We start from the raw sequence: 19,449 nt of genomic DNA on the forward strand, positions 1-19,449 counted from the left end.
TCCTTCTCTCTCCCTTCCCCTTCTGGGATTTCTATGATTCTTATATTTCCTTTCCTCATAGAGTCAGATAATCATTGAAGTGTCTCTTCACTTTAAAAAAAAAAAATCCTTCCTCTCCTTTTCTATATTGGTTCTTTTCCCATTGCATCTTCATTTTGATCTATCCTTTTACTTCCACTGCTTTTGTCTGACTTTTTCATCTTTACCAAACTTTCTACATTCTGAAATTATATTATTTTCTTATTTAGAGTTTCAATTTAAATCTTCTGCTTGTTGATTATATTCCTCATAATGTTCATTTGCTTTTCTGAGTTGTCTTGCATATCTCTAATCTGTTTATTTTTGTTTTCCTTGTATTGTCCCATTTCTTTAATTTTTTTTATCATGGTAATTTTGCATTCTGTATCTGAGAAAAAGAAAAGCTCTTTCATGTCATTGTGGTTTGGTTTGGGGGATTTTTTCCCTCTCTCTGTAGTATATTGTTTCCCCGAGGACTTGTGTGGTCATTTTTATTTTTCTTTCTCACCACTGTTTGCTTTCTGGTCCATGCTGCTACAGTTGGGTCTTCTTCTGGGTGTGTACCTTCCTCCCACTGTTTTTGGAATTTGTCAGAGTGTGGTCTCAGTCACTGGGGCTTTGTAGGGTCTAGGATGGTGCTGAGTCATTCACTGTAGTAGGATGTTGGGTCTTATGCCTGCTCGAGGGAGTCAGTACCACAAGTATTGCCCCCTGAAGGCTGACCCAGGCTCCAGCTTACTCACTAGGGGTGGGCAGGCACTATTTTTCCTAATTCTGTGAAGAGAAAAAATAATTCAGTAGTGGGTTGAAATTTGTTATATATTTTCAGTTCTAAAATACAAGTTATATTCAAAATTATATCACTCATATTTTGGCAGTTAGCATTAACAAGCCACATGCCAAAGGATGTCCTCTTCCATTACTTACTAATGCTTCAACATTTCCTCTGATATTAACAATTGTCATCTCTTCAGTTTTTCTTCTTATATTGGCATTTGATTGCCTAATTAGGAGCTTTTGTTAACACTGCTGATAGTGGTGTTTTACTATAGTTCACCTTCTGTTTTGCCTTATTATGAGATTGGTGTGGAGATGGCCTTTTGTCACCTCCCCTTTATCAAATTATCTCTGATATGTCCCATGAGGATATCTGAAGGATTTAGATAGCATGATCTGAATGAAACAAGCAGGGTAGAACAGGTCTGTTTTTCTACCCATTCCTTATTCAATTGATGGGTATTGCTAACTTGGGGAGGGAGGCAACCAGAATGGGAAAGTCCCACTCTGTTACTGAATATATGGGTCATTTCTCTTCAAGGCTGATGCCACCTCATCATGATGTAACCAAGCAGGTGCCTCTAGTTCTCTCAAAGTTCACCTGGTATGCCCTGGTTTCACTGATGCATCACAAGCAATGGTGAGTAAGCTATTAGGAAAGGGCCAGATCCAGGATGCAAAGTGCTGCAATTGCTCTATTTCCAATGCCACCTCTTCCACAATTGTCCCTCTGTAAAGTCATTTCCATATTCTCATCTATATCACAAAAACCTGCCAAGGTGGGTTTCCTTCAGGAAAGGAATTCTAGTGGGTAAGGAGGCATGGAGTCCAATTTGATAACAGAGTGATCACCACAGGAGCCATCTGTGGAAAACAGATGATATTAGAAGGACAAACTTGCTGCCAGCCATTTTCTTCTTGGTTGGTTGCCCACTTTTGCTGCAGAACTGATGAGTATCCTGCTAATGGAGAAAGAACATGAACCATGGATAGCAAGTGCTGCACCTCCCCCTGCAGTGACCTTTAGGGCTAACCGGCCCTAGGTCCGAGGTCCGGCTGGGCAACCAGCGCGCAGGGGAAGAACAGCAAAACCCTACCTGCTGCACCTCCCCCCGCAGTAATCTTTAGGAATGGCTTTCGCCATGGTCCCTAGATCCGGCTGGGCAACCAGCTCACGGGGGAGGCGGGGGGGGGGGGGGGGAGAACAGCCTGAAGCAGAGGAAGTGCAGTGGAAGTTCCCTGAAAAGGCAGAAGCTTATCAAAAGATAAGGACCACCAAGAACCACTACAAGAATGCTAGAACTACAAACTTTAATCCCTTATCTGTCTTTCTAAACTTCCTCCTTTCTTCTATAATGGTCATTGTTTGTTATGTAGATCACCTCCCTGATGGTGATAGACTGAGCCCATGAGCAAGCTAATTTCTTTGATATTCATTCCTGTGCTTTTGGAAAACATATATATACTGGTCACAAACTCAAAGAAAATTACACTCAGATTTTCACTCTTGAAGTGTGTCTGTTTGTCATTTCTTTCACCAACGCCCTGACCACCATGCACGCTTCTCTCAACCATGAGGTGGCCTCATCGTCCACTGCTGTGCTGGTCCGCGGCAGGTGGCGCCTGAACGTGGGGCCCCGACATTTCATTTCATTTCATTGAGTCTTCCACCCAAAGAAGAGGTGAGTAACGAAGAGATCGTGTTGGGTAAGCTATCTCCCTTCTTGTGTGTGAGTGTGAATGTGATTCCCTTAAAATACCCTCTTTTAAACAGTCAGGGATAGGATCCTCACTGGAGCGTCCGGAGCTCGCTGATAAAGGGTGATCAGTTCGAGATAGTGAGAAGTTTTTCTAAGAGTGAATGCTCGTGGTGCTGTGTGTGTGTGAGAGTGTATAAATACGGCTCCACGGCCTCGTGGCTACGGAGTCTGAGTGGGCTGCACCCGCGATTCCCGTGGAGGAATGTCATATGGCATAACGGTCATCTGCTCTTCGGAGTAGCCTGGTCCGGGACTTATACGGACAGACCTTAGCTAAGACGCCTCCGCAAGTTCCCGCGAGGGACATGGGCCGGACAGCACAGTTGAAAGAAATCTTTGCTTGAGTGAACAAAAGCACCACGAGACCATGGGTCAATTACAGACCCAAAACAAAAATCTTTTTCTATCTATATTAAAAAATATGATTGAAACACGAGGTATTAAAGTAAATAAGAAAGCTCTACTCAACTTTATAAATTTATATTACGGGTATGCCCGTGGTTTCCAGAAGAAGGTAGTTTGTCACTGGAAACTTGGAAGAAAGTAGGAAAAGAAGTGAGAGTTTTATGCCCTTCATGGACCATCTCAGGTTCCGAGACAGGCTCTGTCCTTGTGGGTACAAATTAGAGATTTGTTGGTTGATGCCAATGAGGCAGAATTGTGGGAAGGCCAACAGGATGAAGTTCAGGATAATCCTAAAAACAATAATGATCTACTCAAGCCTCTGCTCCCGTATCAAAGGAATCCCTTTCCCAGTCAGAGGATGAGTTTAATGATCATGAATATACTGAAATGCTAGATAAATTAACTTTCAAAAATGATAAACCCTCCCGCCCACCCGCTAACCTTTTTCCAGTTGTTACCAAACCTAAAATTGCATTACATAATAATCCTAATCATATCAAAGCCCATCAAGGGCCCCTAGGTGGCATTTTAGGATTAGCAAAAAAGGCCAGTAAGGAGATTTTTCATTTACTTTTCCCGTTGCTGGACCTCCGGCTTTGTCTCGTGCTGATTAAGGCCCTGCATGGGAGGCCATCCCCATAAAAACTCTTAAAAATTACAGTCAGCCGTACAGACAACAGGTCATAACTCTCCTTATACTTATCAAATTATTGACATGTTATCAGCCACTTGGATGACCCCTTATGACTGGCATAATCTTGCCAAGGCTGTTCTTCCTTCAGCAATGTATTATTTCACATGGAATATGAGGACCAAGTACATGCCTTCCTTAAGAAGCATGATAATGAGGTCAAGGCTGAGAAAATTTCCCTTTCTATGTTCATGGGAACAGACAAATATGCTGAGGTATGCAGACAAGCTGCCCTTCCAAAAGATGTCCTAATTGAAATTAATAAACTATCAGTTGCCTCATGGAAAAATCTTCCTACACCTGAGTACAAACCCACTAATCTCACTGATATACACCAACGCCAGGATGAAATGTACCAGGATTTTGTGGCTAGATTAGAAACTGCTCTGGATAAGGTTCTTCCATCCTCCGGAGCACGAGATTTATTGTTTAAACAACTTGCATGGGAAAATGCTAATTCTCTCTGTAAAGAACTAATTAGACCTATAAGAAAAACTGGTATGCTTCAACATTACATTAAAGTTTGCTTAAATGCTTCCCCCGTGACACTAGATCAAGGGTCTGAATTAGAGAAAATAAATAAAAAACTCAAAAACTTATGGCTGTCTGTATCCCTAAATAACATCAAAGAGGACTCAGCTGACAGCCCCGTATTAATAAAACAATTGCCTAAACAGATAGGTCGTTTTTGCCTGGCTGGAGGCAAAATGAAATATGCAAAACAAAAGGTAAAATAAAAAATAGCCTGCAGTATTACAGAAAGTGATCAGGATTCTTGGGATAGTAAAATTGTTTTTCAAAAGCCAAAAGTTGATTCTAGAGCCAATGCTGACCTCTTTGCAGAGGCATCGGTTCCCAATTATGAGACCATTCCAAAATCCAGCCCAAATTTCCAGCTCGGACTTGGCTAAAATTGTTGAGATAAAAATAAAAACTCAAAAACAAATAAGAGATAATGTGTCATAATCTTAAATAAAACAAAACAAAACAAAAATGCTCCAATCTTTTCCTGTTAATTATTTTGGGAGGAGGCTAGGTTCCCCCCAGTGAAGTTTTTTGCCATTTGTTGCTTTTTAAATAAATAAATAAATAAAGCATTTTTAAATAATAGTATTCAAAGTTCATTCACAATTGTTAAAGTTATACAAAATGGTTAAATATGAGTGTATGAGACTATATGACTATAATATAAATAAAAGGTTTTTATTAAAATAGTATGAACCCACTGCAGTGGGCTGGTGGAGGCTGCCCTTGATCTCAACAAGCAGCTGCCTGGACTTTTTCTCCAGTGTTGGGATCACTGACAGGTCTCTACTACCTTCCTGCTGTGGAGGACTGAACTTTTCTATTATCCACCTTAAATAACTATTTTGGTTCACTCTACAAAAAAAAAAAAAAAAAGTTCCATTTCCCTGTGTTTCTCTAATTTTAAAGTTTAAATTGTCTTAGGCAGAAACTGCTGAGTTACTTTTGACGTGCTAACAAGCTATACAAAATGCTTATTGGTTGAATAAAAGCTTTTAATTTTACTTATTGGACCTGTAAAAGATTAAGTTTCTTGTTAAAACAAACTAACCTGGTAAAACATAAAGTGATGATACAGACATTTTTGAGCTAAATTCTAAACCTCAAATTTTACAGGCAGACTGTAAAAATTTACCTCTTCTCCTGTTCTCCAGATAACAGTGTACTTTTATGTTTTAAAATATGACCGTTCCCAGTGAGATAATATGTTAACAACCTAAAGCCATATAATCATTTCTTAAAAATGTAAACTCCAAAAATATTTTCTTATCAAAAAAAAAAAATTAGTAAAAACTGCCGTGACTACTGTGGTCTCGAGCCCAAGGTCTTTGGTAATAATTAAGATTAGACACTTATTCTGTGTACAGATTTTAGCTGTTAACTCATTAAAAACCTCAGTATCTTCACACATTGCTAAAATAACTGTTTCAAAATATATACACATGGCCAAAATTTTAAATGTTATCAAGAGATCTCTGTATCTGTTTGTCTGTCTTTGTGTTTGTTTTGTTTTTTACCTCCGGAGGACTAATTATAAATGGCGCCTTTATAAATTATCATAAAACAAATCTTAAAGATCTTAATCAAACAATTTTTTAATAAACAAAAACTAGTTTAAATTTTATAATATAATTCAAAGTATATATGCCTTAAAGTTATGAATACTTTGTTTAAATGTGTTTATTTCAAAAAGAAATTTCTGGTATAAAAGGTACTTTTGTCCTTCCTACTGAGTCACATGTATGTGCAAAATGTACATAGTATCTATATGGTGCTCTGATTTTTTTTTGTTTGTTTTTATTAATTTGCCTAATTGCTTCTTTATTAGCTAGCCTAGAAAAACCTAGGTATGTGCCATTATGTTATTAACAGCCATGCAAAATGGAATTCCAGTCATAACAGAAACTAAAACTACAACTAAACTTTCAGGTTTACTTTTTGCACCTATTTGTGAAACCTAAAAATTCTAATGTCATATTACCTTGTGTGTTCACATTTAAGTCATCTAGTACAAACAAATAACAGTATTATAATGCCTTACTGCTAATGAAAGATGTGACAATCCTAAATCGATGTAATGTAAAATGTGTGTTTACAAAGAAAAACATGTATTAAAAATAGATATTTTAATGGTCCTAAAAGTAAAGTGATAAGTGAAAGCAAATGTTGAAGGTCTAAAAGAATTAAAAAGTAATAAGACTAAGGAAAGTGTTAAAAATCTCAAAGAAATTTTACAAAAAACAAATTTTGTATACTCAAATGATTTATATTATTTTAGTATTTTGGGAACACATTAGCTAAAATAATTTTTGGTTAATAATAACTGAGTTTTAATCTAATGGGTTGTTTCAAAACATGTACTTATACACTAACATTGGGTATAATCTTGGCCCTTGTCTAGGTTAATGATTTTGGGTACATAATGTCTTCTAGTGTCTGAAAAACTAAGATTTTTGAGATGACAATTAAAGGTTATGATTTGATTGTCAATATTATACTCAGGGCTAGAATTTTTATAAAAATTAAATATGGTTGTTTTTGCTGCTTTCTAAGTATTTATGACACAGCTTCCCAAAAATCTAAATTAAAGTAAAATTTGGTAGCCTGTCATTTAACCAATTAAAGGAAATTTTGTGGAACATCAGCAGAGCTTTAGAGATACTCCACAAACTTTCTCCTTTTCCTCCTGGGAAGGACATTAGATAAATTTATCCTATCTGGTTTACCTGGTAAAGTTACACTACAAGGAAACCACTGTCACTTGAAAAAATGGTAAAACTCTAATATGTACAAAAATGTTAACATTGGTTTTCTAAAACAAAATCTTTCAATACCTGATATATGTAAATTGTCAATGATTATTGTTGCCTTGCAATATTATATACTTCAATGATTTAATGTCTGCAGCACTTGTTTCTACACAATATAAGAAGAAAAGGCCTCAATTGATTCAAAATGATAAACTTTTGAGAGTAAAGATCTTTCTACAAAGGACTGTATAGACTGATGGATATAAACCTGATTTTTACTGTTTTGTTTGGCATAACATTGAAAATGTTTTTACATTTTGCCTTAATTCAACAAAGTTTTCTTGTTTTGACTGACCACACTCTACAGCAATGTTATATATATATGTATATTTTTCTTTTTCTAGCAGAGCTAACCTTTTGTGTGGCTTTGAGTACAATTCTTCCAGGGAGTTGACATAGAGGTAAACTAAAATGTGGAGAAACTGCTGCTTTGTTCGTAGGGTTCCAGACACCTCTGGAAATGATGAGAAAGTTTGCCTCCATTGGCAGGACTGAATAACCCAGTTCCCTGAACAGAAAGCTCTGTCATAAAGCCTGAACTCTTTCGTCTTTTCGCTGCCTTTGATGTACACTTCAAACAACCTGGACAGGACACCGCTAAGATCCCAGTGCGTGCCTACGTTGGATACCCCTTCGCTATACTTCTGGGGAATGCCTCAGCTACACGCATTCAATCCCATGGGACTTCTTACTCCATTCATTGTTCCAGTTGCATTGTTACTAATTGTATTATCCCCTCTCTTGTTCGTCTATATCCTGTGGTGGTCTTGCTCAAAAGACCCTCCTATGTTATGTTACCTGTTGATTTACATGATATGCCTTGGTATGATAATATTGCCATGCAAGTTTTAGATGAGGTACATGCTCTTCTTAGTCCTAAACGTTTTATTGTTACCCTTATTTTAGGCATTGCTGCCCTGATTTCCCTGGTTACTTCATTGGCTGCTTCCTCCATTGCTTTAATTCAGGAAGCTAAGACATCTTCTTTTGTAAATGTCCTTACCAAAAACGTGTCCATGGCGCTCGCAATACAGCGGGACATTGATTATAAAGTAGAAAGAAAGTTAAATGCTCTGGAAGAAATTGTTGTTGCTATTGGCAATGAGGTTCAACTTCTCAAACAACAACTGTCTACTCGTTGCCATGTTCAGTTTCGTTTCATTTGTGTTACGCCTTTACATTATAACTCTTCCTTACATTAGAATCTTACCAAACATCACCTATTGGGCATCTGGCAAGACAATGACCTTTCTCATGACCTTTCGTCTCTCCAAGCTGAAATTTCTGCTATCAGTAAGTCTCATCTGCACACTTCACTCTCTTCCTTTGCTCATTCTCTACCTTCCACTCTCCAATCTTTGACTCCTACTCACTGGTATCACCTCATTCTCTCCTTTATTGTTCTTTCCCTACTCCTTTGTTTACTCCTTCCCCTCTGTTTGATTACTTCACAGGTCCATTCATCATCTTCAACGAGATATGTACGCCTTCCAGCTCCGTTTCTAAAAACAAAGGGGGACCTGCTGCACCTCCCCCTGCAGTGACCTTTAGGGCTAACCGGCCCTAGGTCCGAGGTCCGGCTGGGCAACCAGCGCGCAGGGGAAGAACAGCAAAACCCTACCTGCTGCACCTCCCCCCGCAGTGATCTTTAGGAATGGCTTTCCCCATGGTCCCTAGATCCGGCTGGGCAACCAGCTCACGGGGGAGGCGGGGGGGGGGGGGGGAGAACAGCCTGAAGCAGAGGAAGTGCAGTGGAAGTTCCCTGAAAAGGCAGAAGCTTATCAAAAGATAAGGACCACCAAGAACCACTACAAGAATGCTAGAACTACAAACTTTAATCCCTTATCTGTCTTTCTAAACTTCCTCCTTTCTTCTATAATGGTCATTGTTTGTTATGTAGATCACCTCCCTGATGGTGATAGACTGAGCCCATGAGCAAGCTAATTTCTTTGATATTCATTCCTGTGCTTTTGGAAAACATATATATACTGGTCACAAACTCAAAGAAAATTACACTCAGATTTTCACTCTTGAAGTGTGTCTGTTTGTCATTTCTTTCACCAACGCCCTGACCACCATGCACGCTTCTCTCAACCATGAGGTGGCCTCATCGTCCACTGCTGTGCTGGTCCGCGCGCGGCAAGCAAGGAGGCATCCTATGCTTTTAGCTGAAAGAGAGCTTTCCTTAGCTCAATGAAATATCCTTGTTGTGTTGACAACACCGTGCTGACAAACAGAAGTCTTGGAGCAGGCTGTATAATGCAGGATGCTGCTAAAGAGCAAGATCCTGGCCTTTTTATTTTTAGAATAGTCATACAGTATCAGTTGTGTGGGGAAGCAGAACAAAGAGAAAAGGGAGGGTGAAACTAGAAAATGTGCTGTGTAATCTGTAGCATCAGGAGTCTTGAGCCTGCATCTCAGGCACTTCTCATCTGCTCGATGACTCAGTATTATGATTGATATGAAGCCTTAGATCCCCAGCCACTGTTTCAATCTTATTAGGGTTTCCACTGATAAGCTTCTGGGGTCCCTTGTCATACATCAGTCATCTGCTCCATGGGCATTCCTGGTCATACCTCATGATGCATACCCTTCCCAGGGTGATCAAGCTTTCTGCTCTTGATTGATTTGAAAGCACCTTGTAGGGTTGGGCTTTTATAACTGATTGCCTGGGCAGTCTGAACTTTCATAGGAATGCAGAACTGTGGGTAACAAAAATGGTACCTAAACAGGCCACTTAGGATTAGCAGACCTACATATCCTTTGAGCTTTGTCTCCATTTCCAATTTCTTTAAGGAAATATCTATGGAAAAGGTGCTATTTAAACATAGATCCAGTGCAAATCATGCTTCATGCTGTTCAGAGCATCCAGTCAGCGCAAAATCTTCTATTCTTTGTATGTGCTGTCCAAATTCACCCAAAATTTTTTGAACACTAATAGTCTGTGCTGGGGACCACATGTTGATGTTTGGGTATTTCTGAATCAAATGGCCCAGTTTATGAAAGTAGTAAAATCCTCCTATCTGCTGAGCTTTTTTACATGCATCATCATCTTTCTTCAGTTCAAATAAATACTGCGTCTTAGTGACATTGACAATAGCCTATAGCATCAAAAAGATTTTCTCCTTCAAGCAATTCCACAATACTGAGTGATAGTCAGATATCTGAATTCTATTGGGGGCACCTTACTAAACCTCAGGAACCAGCAAAACCTAGGAAATTCCAAATGATCTCAGAAAGTTCAGGGTATAGTATTTCCTTCTAAAATGTTTAACATCTTCATATTTTTGTTGTTGCTTATGCATTCAAATTAAGAAAGAATTTCCTCAGGTTCTGTGTTTTCATGACAAGAGCTCATAAAAATGACATAATGGAGGCATTAGTTTTGTTCCTAATGAATGTAAATATGATCACATTGATTGCTTCAACAGCACTTGTATTTATTTTATAAATTAATCAAGACTTACCCTCAAAAGGTATATTCCTTCTTCTTAGTATCCCTTCCTTAAAGGAAATGTAAATGACTGAGCCAAATACCAGCCCTGAAAATGCTTTTGAAAATTTACTTTTAATGCCCATTAGTATCTAAACTCATTTTAAGTCAGGGAAGATATTAAAGGAAAAGCAATATGGATTCATTTATAATGAGCCCCTTGCTTTAGGAAATCATTAACTTTGGAATGATTAGGGTGATTAGGGTGAGTAAATTTCTCCTTAAAATAGCTAACATCTAAGGAGAATTATGGGCTGGATAAAAAAGTACTAGTTCTGAGAGCGCAGACATAAGCGGAGATTTAATATATGCATAATTAGACAGTAGAGCCAGGAAGGTAGTAAAACCTAGTTTGAGCCTTTCTGAAAAACCAAATACTATTCTATTTGCATAAACACACAAATTTAATAGAGTTCTTAAGCCTTTTTTTTTTTTTTATTTGGACTACTTCTTTTGGATTTTGCTATACATGTAGTTTTTTCACTGACTGCGCTTTGCCTATCTCTTTGTTATCCTCCTAAGTGATACTGTCTATGAGCTGTCTTGGTCACATGCTTCTTATAGAAAGAGGATTTCTTCTTTGAATTCTGTTTATTTTGTTACTAATGATGGCCTCACTGGGTAATACATAACAAATTTTAAGAGGCCACCTCCATCAATTTCCCATAAATAGATGAAGGCCTAAACACTCTAGTCCCATGACTGCCCATTTGTACTAATTCTGCCTTCTGTAGTCCCATTGGATGCTAAACATGTGATCTTGGCCACCCAGGGGAACAAAGACTCCTAAATTCTATAAGCTATTCATGGCACAGTCCCAAATGACAAAGGATCATTGCCCGTTGAATGTCGTGTGGCATCAGGCACCTTGAGAAATAATGTTTTGTTCTGCCTTCTTTCTACCTTTTATTGTTGGTTGTGACTCCATTGTATTTTTTATTATTGTTGTTGTTGTTGTTATTGCTTGTGTTCCTCCCAGAGGGAACACAATGAAACACGACGTCTGTAGTTTTGCTTGAAACAATTTGGTTTGATTTCATATTTAACTGATCCTTTTGTAATTTTCCAGGGTGGGAGAAATTTTCTGAAAAAGTAACATGTAACAAAGATAAATATAAGTCCTGTCAATCAAGTAAGATCTAATCAGTTGCCAATCATGATGATTAAAGACATTAAATTACAGTGATGTTTGGGGAGGATTAGGCATTGAATCTCTCATAATGTCATGTCTGACTACTATAAGCAACAAAAAATACTTACTTGCTAAATTGCCCCCTAAATATATTGTGTTCTAAAATCATTTGCATGTTCTATATGAAATCTAAGTAATCTAGCAACCGTAGTAAATATCAAGATAAAACAGAAGTAAGAGTATAAGGAAAAATTTCCCTTACAGCTCTTCCCCTTCACTCCCTCCCTTCTTTTGCCCTCCCTCCCCAGGTATGGTTGGAGAAAATCTATTGGAGCAACTGTAGATAAATATTGACCTTCCCAGGTTTCTCAACTGTGATTAATGCAATGTTGGGGGCCTTGGTTTTATATCCAAAAATGATGTTTTTCAGTAGAAAACATGGTTTCCTGTGCATGATAAATTTGACAAATTATACCTGTGCAAAGCACAATATTGGGCATACTATTTCTGTGCATGCAGTAAGGCAAGTTCGCACATTTTCCTGGGAATGTTAAAATTTCAGCTGAGTGCATTCTACACTGTTTATGCTTGCGCAGATGTAGTTATACTACAAGCATTGTCAGAAGGGATGCATGCATTGTGTGTGTTTGAGGGGAAATTTTATTCTTTAAGTAGAAACTGTTAGATGCTTCTCACCGAGTTGTTTTATTGATCATGGTGGGCTCCTTTGTGATAAAGTTAGAGCTTAGTTAAGGAGAAATATTTCTCATAACACAATAACTGTGCAGTCAAATCAGGGACCACCGATAGGACTGAGTTTCTCTGGAAACTTTGTTACTGCTTCAGGGTCTAAGAATGTTGGTGAATCACTGGCACATTTGGCAACTTCAATTATGCAGCAGTCAACTGGCCTAAAATTGTACCAGCCTATTCTATCTCAAGAAAAATATGTTCTATATTAAACCACTTTTTTTTTTTAAAGGTTGAATTTTGGCTTTTTTTTTTAAGATTTATTTATTTTTATTTATACAAGCACTGGGTACAGTCAGAAGTGTGGGAGGGTGAGAGAATTCACCAGAGCCAGAGCAGGGAACAGAACAGGCAGACTGACGAAATACACTGCTGAAGGAAGCAGCGAGAGAGACAGGAGGGGTCTGTCGCGCCATGTGGGACCCTCACCGGCGGCTGGGATCGAACTGGTGCTGCAGAGGCTGCGGGCAGCTTCGCAGCCCAGTGATCAATCTCTGCGCCACCGGGGAGGCCCTATATTAAGCCACTTTTAACTGAGTTGAACACCTTTATCATTCTCATCCTTAGCACATAATAGTAGTTTTTGTATTTATGTAAAATAATTATTAAATACTTAAAAATACTTAAAATATACATAACACTTATATTCAAGGATATGAAGATAATGTGAAGAAAATGAAAACCAGGAAACTGCTATGTTATTTTCATTTTTATTTCTTTTTCAGAAATTGTGTAAGAAGCGACTTTTACAAATGCTTTTGGATGCAAACTGGTTATTTTGTAAATAGTAAGAAAAATTTTAATAGAGGGAATTTAATACCTTATGAAAATAAAATCACAAAATATTTTAGGTCGAGTAGAACTTTAAAAGAACATGTCCAATTTTTTTTTTTATTGGTACTTTTATTTTGAATTCTTTTCCCAAAGAATTCAAGGTAGAGTCTACTTCAGAGAAAAATCTGAGGAATGCTAGAGGGCACAAATTAAGTGTGCTCCTAAAGTGTTTTCCTATTAAAGATCCATGGGTTGATGAAAAAAACACTCTTCTAGGTATTTGCATTACAATGTCAGAGAAATAACCTCATGTCCCTGTGACTATGTCTCTTAGATTTTCAGGGGTTTTCAGTTAGGAAAAGGATGCCATCTTTTTCATCTTATGCTATATGTCATTCATATATCTAAATCTGGATTTCCATTTGGCCCTTGATTCCTAACTCTGATCTGTACTTGTTGATCCCAATTGGAGATCAAGACATGGAAGGACAGTAACTGGCTTTTTATTCTCTTGTATCTTTAATTGGAATTTTATGACATGAATGCATCTTGAGAAATAATAATTTCAAAGACTAACCTTGCCTACATTTCTGCCAAATATTAAGCATTTTACCAGTTGATGCTATTTGTTATTTTATCTAGATTTTGATTTTTAAACACACCTTAAAATTTCAGGTGTTATAAAAATAGTGACCCAAAATTGATTAAAGACATGGGTATGGGGCCTCAAATTATAAAGACACTGAAGAAAAAATAGACTAACCATCCAGAACATCAACATCAGAGACATCTTTGGGAATCAGTCTCCAATTTATTTTTGCAAGGGGAGCAAAAATAAATATAAATAAATGATAATATATTAAACTAAAAAGCTTCTGCATAGCTAAAGAAGCTATGAGTAATACACTCTACTGAATGGGAGGAAATATTTGCACATAATATATATTGCAAAGGGCCAATATCCAATGTATATAAAGAACTTATACAACTCAACAAGAAGGAAACAACTTAATTAAAAAATTATCAGAAGAACTAAATAGACACTTCTAAAAAGAAGACATATAGATGACCAATAGCACATGAAAAAATGGTCATCATCATTTATCATCAAGGAAATTCAAATCAAAAACATAATGAGATACCATCATTCCTATAAGAATGATCCATATCAAAAAGATCAGAAACAGCAGGTTTGGTGAGGGAATGGAGAACAAAGGAATCCTTGTCCACTGTGGGAAGGACTGTAGATTGATATGGCCCCTAAGGAAAACAGTATAGCGTTTTCTCAACACATTAAAAATAGATTTTCCAGATGATTGAGCAATTCCACTCCCTGGTATCTATTAGAAGAATACAAAAGCACTAAATCAAAAAGATAGGTACACTCCTATGTTTTTTACAATAGCCACGTTATGGAAATAACCTAAGTGATTCATGAAAGATGAATGAACATAGAAACCATGGGACATATATGCAATGGAATATGATTCAGTTATTTTAAAAAGGTGGAAAATTGCCATTTGCAGCTACATGGATGGAACTTCAGGATATTATGCTAAGTGTAATAAGTCAGAAGGAGATAGATAAATACCAGGTGATTTGTTGAATGTGAAGAAAGGAAAATTATAGAATATGAAGAAACAAAGCAAAGTAATAGACAAAACAAATCCTGAATATATGCCTGCAGAATTGAGGCTACTATTTGGTACAGCTTGGGAAGCAAAGGGGTACGGGAGCCCAATGCTTTAAATTGGTGGATATGGGTATTTTGGTGCTGGGCATGGTATAGTAAATACAGCTAAAGAGGTATGAGCCCCTAAATCACATATTGTGCTGTGAACCAATATTACCTCAAATAATGTTACAAAAAGCCATAAATTATTCCCTCAACATAGAGATTCATGAAAAAATATTCTTCATACCTTCTCATTATTAGAGAAAGCCAAATTAAACCGTAGTGAGATTTCATGTCATATATATTATAGTAAGTATTATGAAAAAGAGATGAAATAGTAAATATTGCTGAGAATGTGGAAAAAGGGGAATGTTGTGAATGTAAATTGACGGAACTGCTATGTAAAATAGTATTGAGGGTAATGAAAAATTGAAAATAAAACAACCATATGATTTATTTCTCTATTATTCTTTATCCTTTTATTCAAGAGTTCATGTTGTTTTTTCTTCTCATGTAGAATGCCTTTCAACATTTTTTGTAGGCTGGGTCTGGTAGTGTTAAACTATTGTTTGTTCACTGGAAAAAATCTTTATTCATCAAATGATGGTTTTGCAAGTTATAGTATTCTTGGCTGGTGATTTTTATCCTTTAGAATTTTATCTCTTATCAGAACCCTGCTCCCCTCCCCCGCCCACAGAGGCGGCACTCTCCGACCGGCAGAGAGGAGGAAACAACAAACCAAAACGGCCCACAAGAACAAACGAGGCAGCAAGTGGGACTGTGAGCGGAAAGGAACTATTGCAGCCACCACACCCCGTGAACGGGAGCTGAGGCGAACCCTGCAGGATCCGCCGCAGCGGTGAGCGAACGGCTCCGGGCGCCATTGGAGAAGAACAAAGACCCCGGGAGACGCGCACACAGCCCGGGCTGCCGGTAAGCTGGCGCGGAAACGCGGAGTGCTCGGCGCGCTTGAAAAGCAAGTGCAGACCTGGATCACGGCTGCCCAGGTCGCCTCGCCTGCGACCTAGGCTTGCGGGGAGACGACCTAGGCTTGCGGGGAGACGCGCGGAGGTCCTCACTGAGGTGAAGGTCCCTCCCTGAGTAAGCAGGATCCAGGCGCCCAGGCACGGGAGCGGTGCAAAAGGCGCCATTCCCGCGCCACTGAACTGGGCTACAGCCCGCGTCCTGGAACTGAGGGCTTTGAACTGAGACCCGGGGCACGAAAATTCGGGGCGTGGTTTCTCCACGACGGTGGGGCACAAGTCAGACACAGCACCCCAAAGCTGTTGAGGTGTACCCTACCATTCCCGCTCTGTTCTCTGTCCCACAGGGTGGGGGGAGGCGAAAAACAGCCCCCCAAGGACAATAGGAGAGATCTCTGGCGCCACCTAGCGACCAGGAAAAAAAAAAGTCACTAACACCCTATAAAACAGGACATTTCTTAAGACTGCTTGAAAAGGGCAGAAGGTTTCTGGAGGACCCAGTGGCCAGCCGGGAAGTTATTCCACGCCAGGCCCCTTCCGACCAGCAGTCTGAGCCCACAGAGGGAGCAGGCACCCACGTCCGGGGCAGACCGGGTGCGCAGAAGAGTGTGCCTGAAACCGGAGGCACAGGGACTGCATCCCGCTTCGCCATTTGAGAACAGGGACATTTCTTCAGTAAAAACTGCCTAAAACCAGCAGAAAGCTCCCCCAGAAGACAGAGATGGCTCCTGGAAGAGCCAGAGGGGAGCGGAGAAGTTCACCCAAGATGTCAGTCAGTCCGAGCAACACAGTGTCCCAACGCATACGACAAATTAGAAAACAGACAGTAGGGAGTAGAAGAACCACACGCAACCTAAAAACTCCTCAGGAAAGAAGCACACCACAAAAAGAAAACCACTCCCCAGATTGCAACGACAGCAACTTGGAAGAACTTCTGAGCCTTCCAGAAAGAGAATTTAAAATTGCCATGATTAAAAAAGTGATAGATCAGAAGAAGGAAATTGAGTCCCTAAAGAGGGAAGTAAGAGAAATGCAGGAGATCAAAGAATTAATGGAGGAACTAAAGAACTCTGGGAAAAGCAATGAAAGCAGAATAGATGAAATGGAAGAACGAATAAGTAATCTTGAAGACACAGAAATAAAAAGAACCAAAACAGAAAAGGAAAGAGAACTACGAAGGAAAAAGAATGAAGAAAGACTTCGGGAACTATCTGACTCCATGAGGAAAGGAAATATAAGAGTTATAGGAATTCCAGAAGGAGAGGAGAGAGATGTAGGAACAGAGAAAATATTCATGGATATAATTGAAGAGAACTTCCCAAATGAGAAGAAGGAGCTGAAAATTGATATACAAGAAGCAAGAACACCAAACTTCCACGACGAAAGGAAAAACACAGCAAGACACATAATAGTAAAGCTCCCAAGAATCCAGGACAAGGAAAAAATAATGAAGCTGACAAGAGGGAAGAAACAGATAACATTCAAAGGAAAACCAATCAGGCTGACATCAGACTTCTCTGAAGAAACACTACGGGCAAGGAGAGAGTGGAGGGACATAGTCAACAGACTCCAAGAAAACAGATGCCAACCAAGAATACTCTATCCCGCAAAGCTCTCTTTCCTCCATGAAGAAAGAATATGGACCTTCCCAGACAAAGAGAAACTCCGGAATTTCATTGCGACTAAACCCCCACTCCAAAAAATACTACAAGGAATCCTAAAGCCAGAACCTCAGAGGGACGAATAACAACGAAAGAAGACCAAAAAAAAAAAAAAAGTTATTAAAAGAATAAATAAATAAAATCAAAGGAAAGACAAACATAATGGCAAATACAGATGCTAACATATCAATATTAACTCTAAATGTAAATGGACTAAACTCTTCAATAAAAAGACACAGAGTTGCAGCCTGGATTAAGAAACAAAACCCAACCTTTTGCTGTCTCCAGGAAACACATTTAGCTACAAAAGATAAAAATAGGCTCAAAGTCAAAGGATGGAAAACAATCCTACAAGCAAATGGGCCAAAAAAGAAAGCAGGAACAGCTATACTTATATCAGATAAAACAGATTTCAAACTCAAAAAGATAAAAAGAGACCCCAATGGTCACTACATTATGATCAAGGGGACAATACTTCAAGAAGAAATAACACTCATCAACATATACTCACCAAACGAAGGAGCACCAAAATATATCAGACAACTGTTGTCTTCTCTGAAAACAGACATCAGAGAAAACACATACGTAGTGGGAGACTTCAACACACCACTATCAACAATGGATAGATCAACAAGACAAAAAATAAGTAAAGAAACCAAAGCTCTAAATAAGGACCTAGAGCAATTGGGCTTAACAGACATCTATAGAACACTAAACCCAAAAAAAACGGAGTACACATTTTTCTCAAGCGCACACGGATCATTCTCCAGGATCGATCACATACTGGGGCACAAGACAAACATCAACAGATACACCAAGATTGAAATCATACCAACCATCTTTTCTGACCACGAAGGCATCAAATTAGAAATAAATCATAAAAAGAAGGCAAGGAACTATCCTTCCTCATGGAGATTAAAAGCCACACTACTGGAAGACCACTGGACTAACGAGGAGATCAAAGAAGAAATTAAAAAATTCTTTGAATTGAATGACAAGGAGGACACCAATATCCTAAATGTATGGGATGCAGCAAAAGCAGTAATAAGAGGAAAATATATAGCAATAGAAGCTCACATCAAAAAACAAGAAAGAACTCAAAGAAACAACCTAATCTCGAAGCTCAAAGATCTAGAAAAAGAACAACAAAAAAAACCCAGAACCAGTAGAAGAAAAGAAATAATAAAAACCAAAGCAGAAATAAATGAAATTGAAACTAAAAAAACAATCCAAAAGATCAATGAAACCAAGAGCTGGTTCTTTGAAAAAATAAATAAAACAGACAAACCCCTAGCCAGGCTCACAAAGGAAAAAAGGGAGAAAGCACAAATACACAGAATCATAAATGAAAGAGGAGAAATCACAACGGACACAGCAGAAATCAAAAGAATAATCAGTAACTACTATGAACAGTTATATGGAAACAAGTTCAACAATCTAGAGGAGATGGACAAATTCCTACAACTCTACAATCACCCAAAGCTAGATAAAGAAGAAATAGAACACCTAAACAGACCAATTACAAGCAGCGAAATTGAAATGGTAATTAAAAACCTCCCCAAAAACAAAAGCCCAGGACCTGATGGATTTACAAATGAATTCTACCAAACATTCAGAGACGAATTAGTGCCTATCCTTCACAAACTCTTCCAAAAAATTGAGAAGGAAGGGACAATACCAAACACGTTCTATGAAGCCAATATTACACTAATACCAAAACCGAATAAGGACAACACAAAAAAGGAAAACTATAGGCCAATCTCCCTAATGAACACTGATGCAAAAATCCTCAATAAAATTTTAGCTATCAGAATCCAACAATGTATCCATAAGATAATTCACCACGACCAAGTTGGATTCATTCCAGGGGCACAAGGATGGTTTAACATCCGAAAATCAATCAACGTTATCCAACACATCAACAAAAAGAAATATAAAAACCATATGATAATATCAATAGATGCTGAGAAAGCTTTCGACAAAGTGCAACACCCA

The 19,449-nt window shown here is 38.4% G+C and overlaps 1 pseudogene; it reads right to left on the bottom strand.

Annotated features, from left to right (window-relative positions):
• Window positions 1-1,121: 1,121 nt before the first annotated feature.
• LOC119242812 (NAD(P)H pyrophosphatase NUDT13, mitochondrial-like) overlaps window positions 1,122-19,449 on the bottom strand; it is a 58,613-nt pseudogene continuing 40,285 nt past the window's right edge.

The sequence above is a fragment of the Talpa occidentalis genome, unplaced genomic scaffold, assembly GCF_014898055.3.
Source record: "Talpa occidentalis isolate TD23 unplaced genomic scaffold, MPIMG_talOcc4v2.1 talOcc4.13, whole genome shotgun sequence".
NCBI lineage: Eukaryota > Metazoa > Chordata > Mammalia > Eulipotyphla > Talpidae > Talpa > Talpa occidentalis.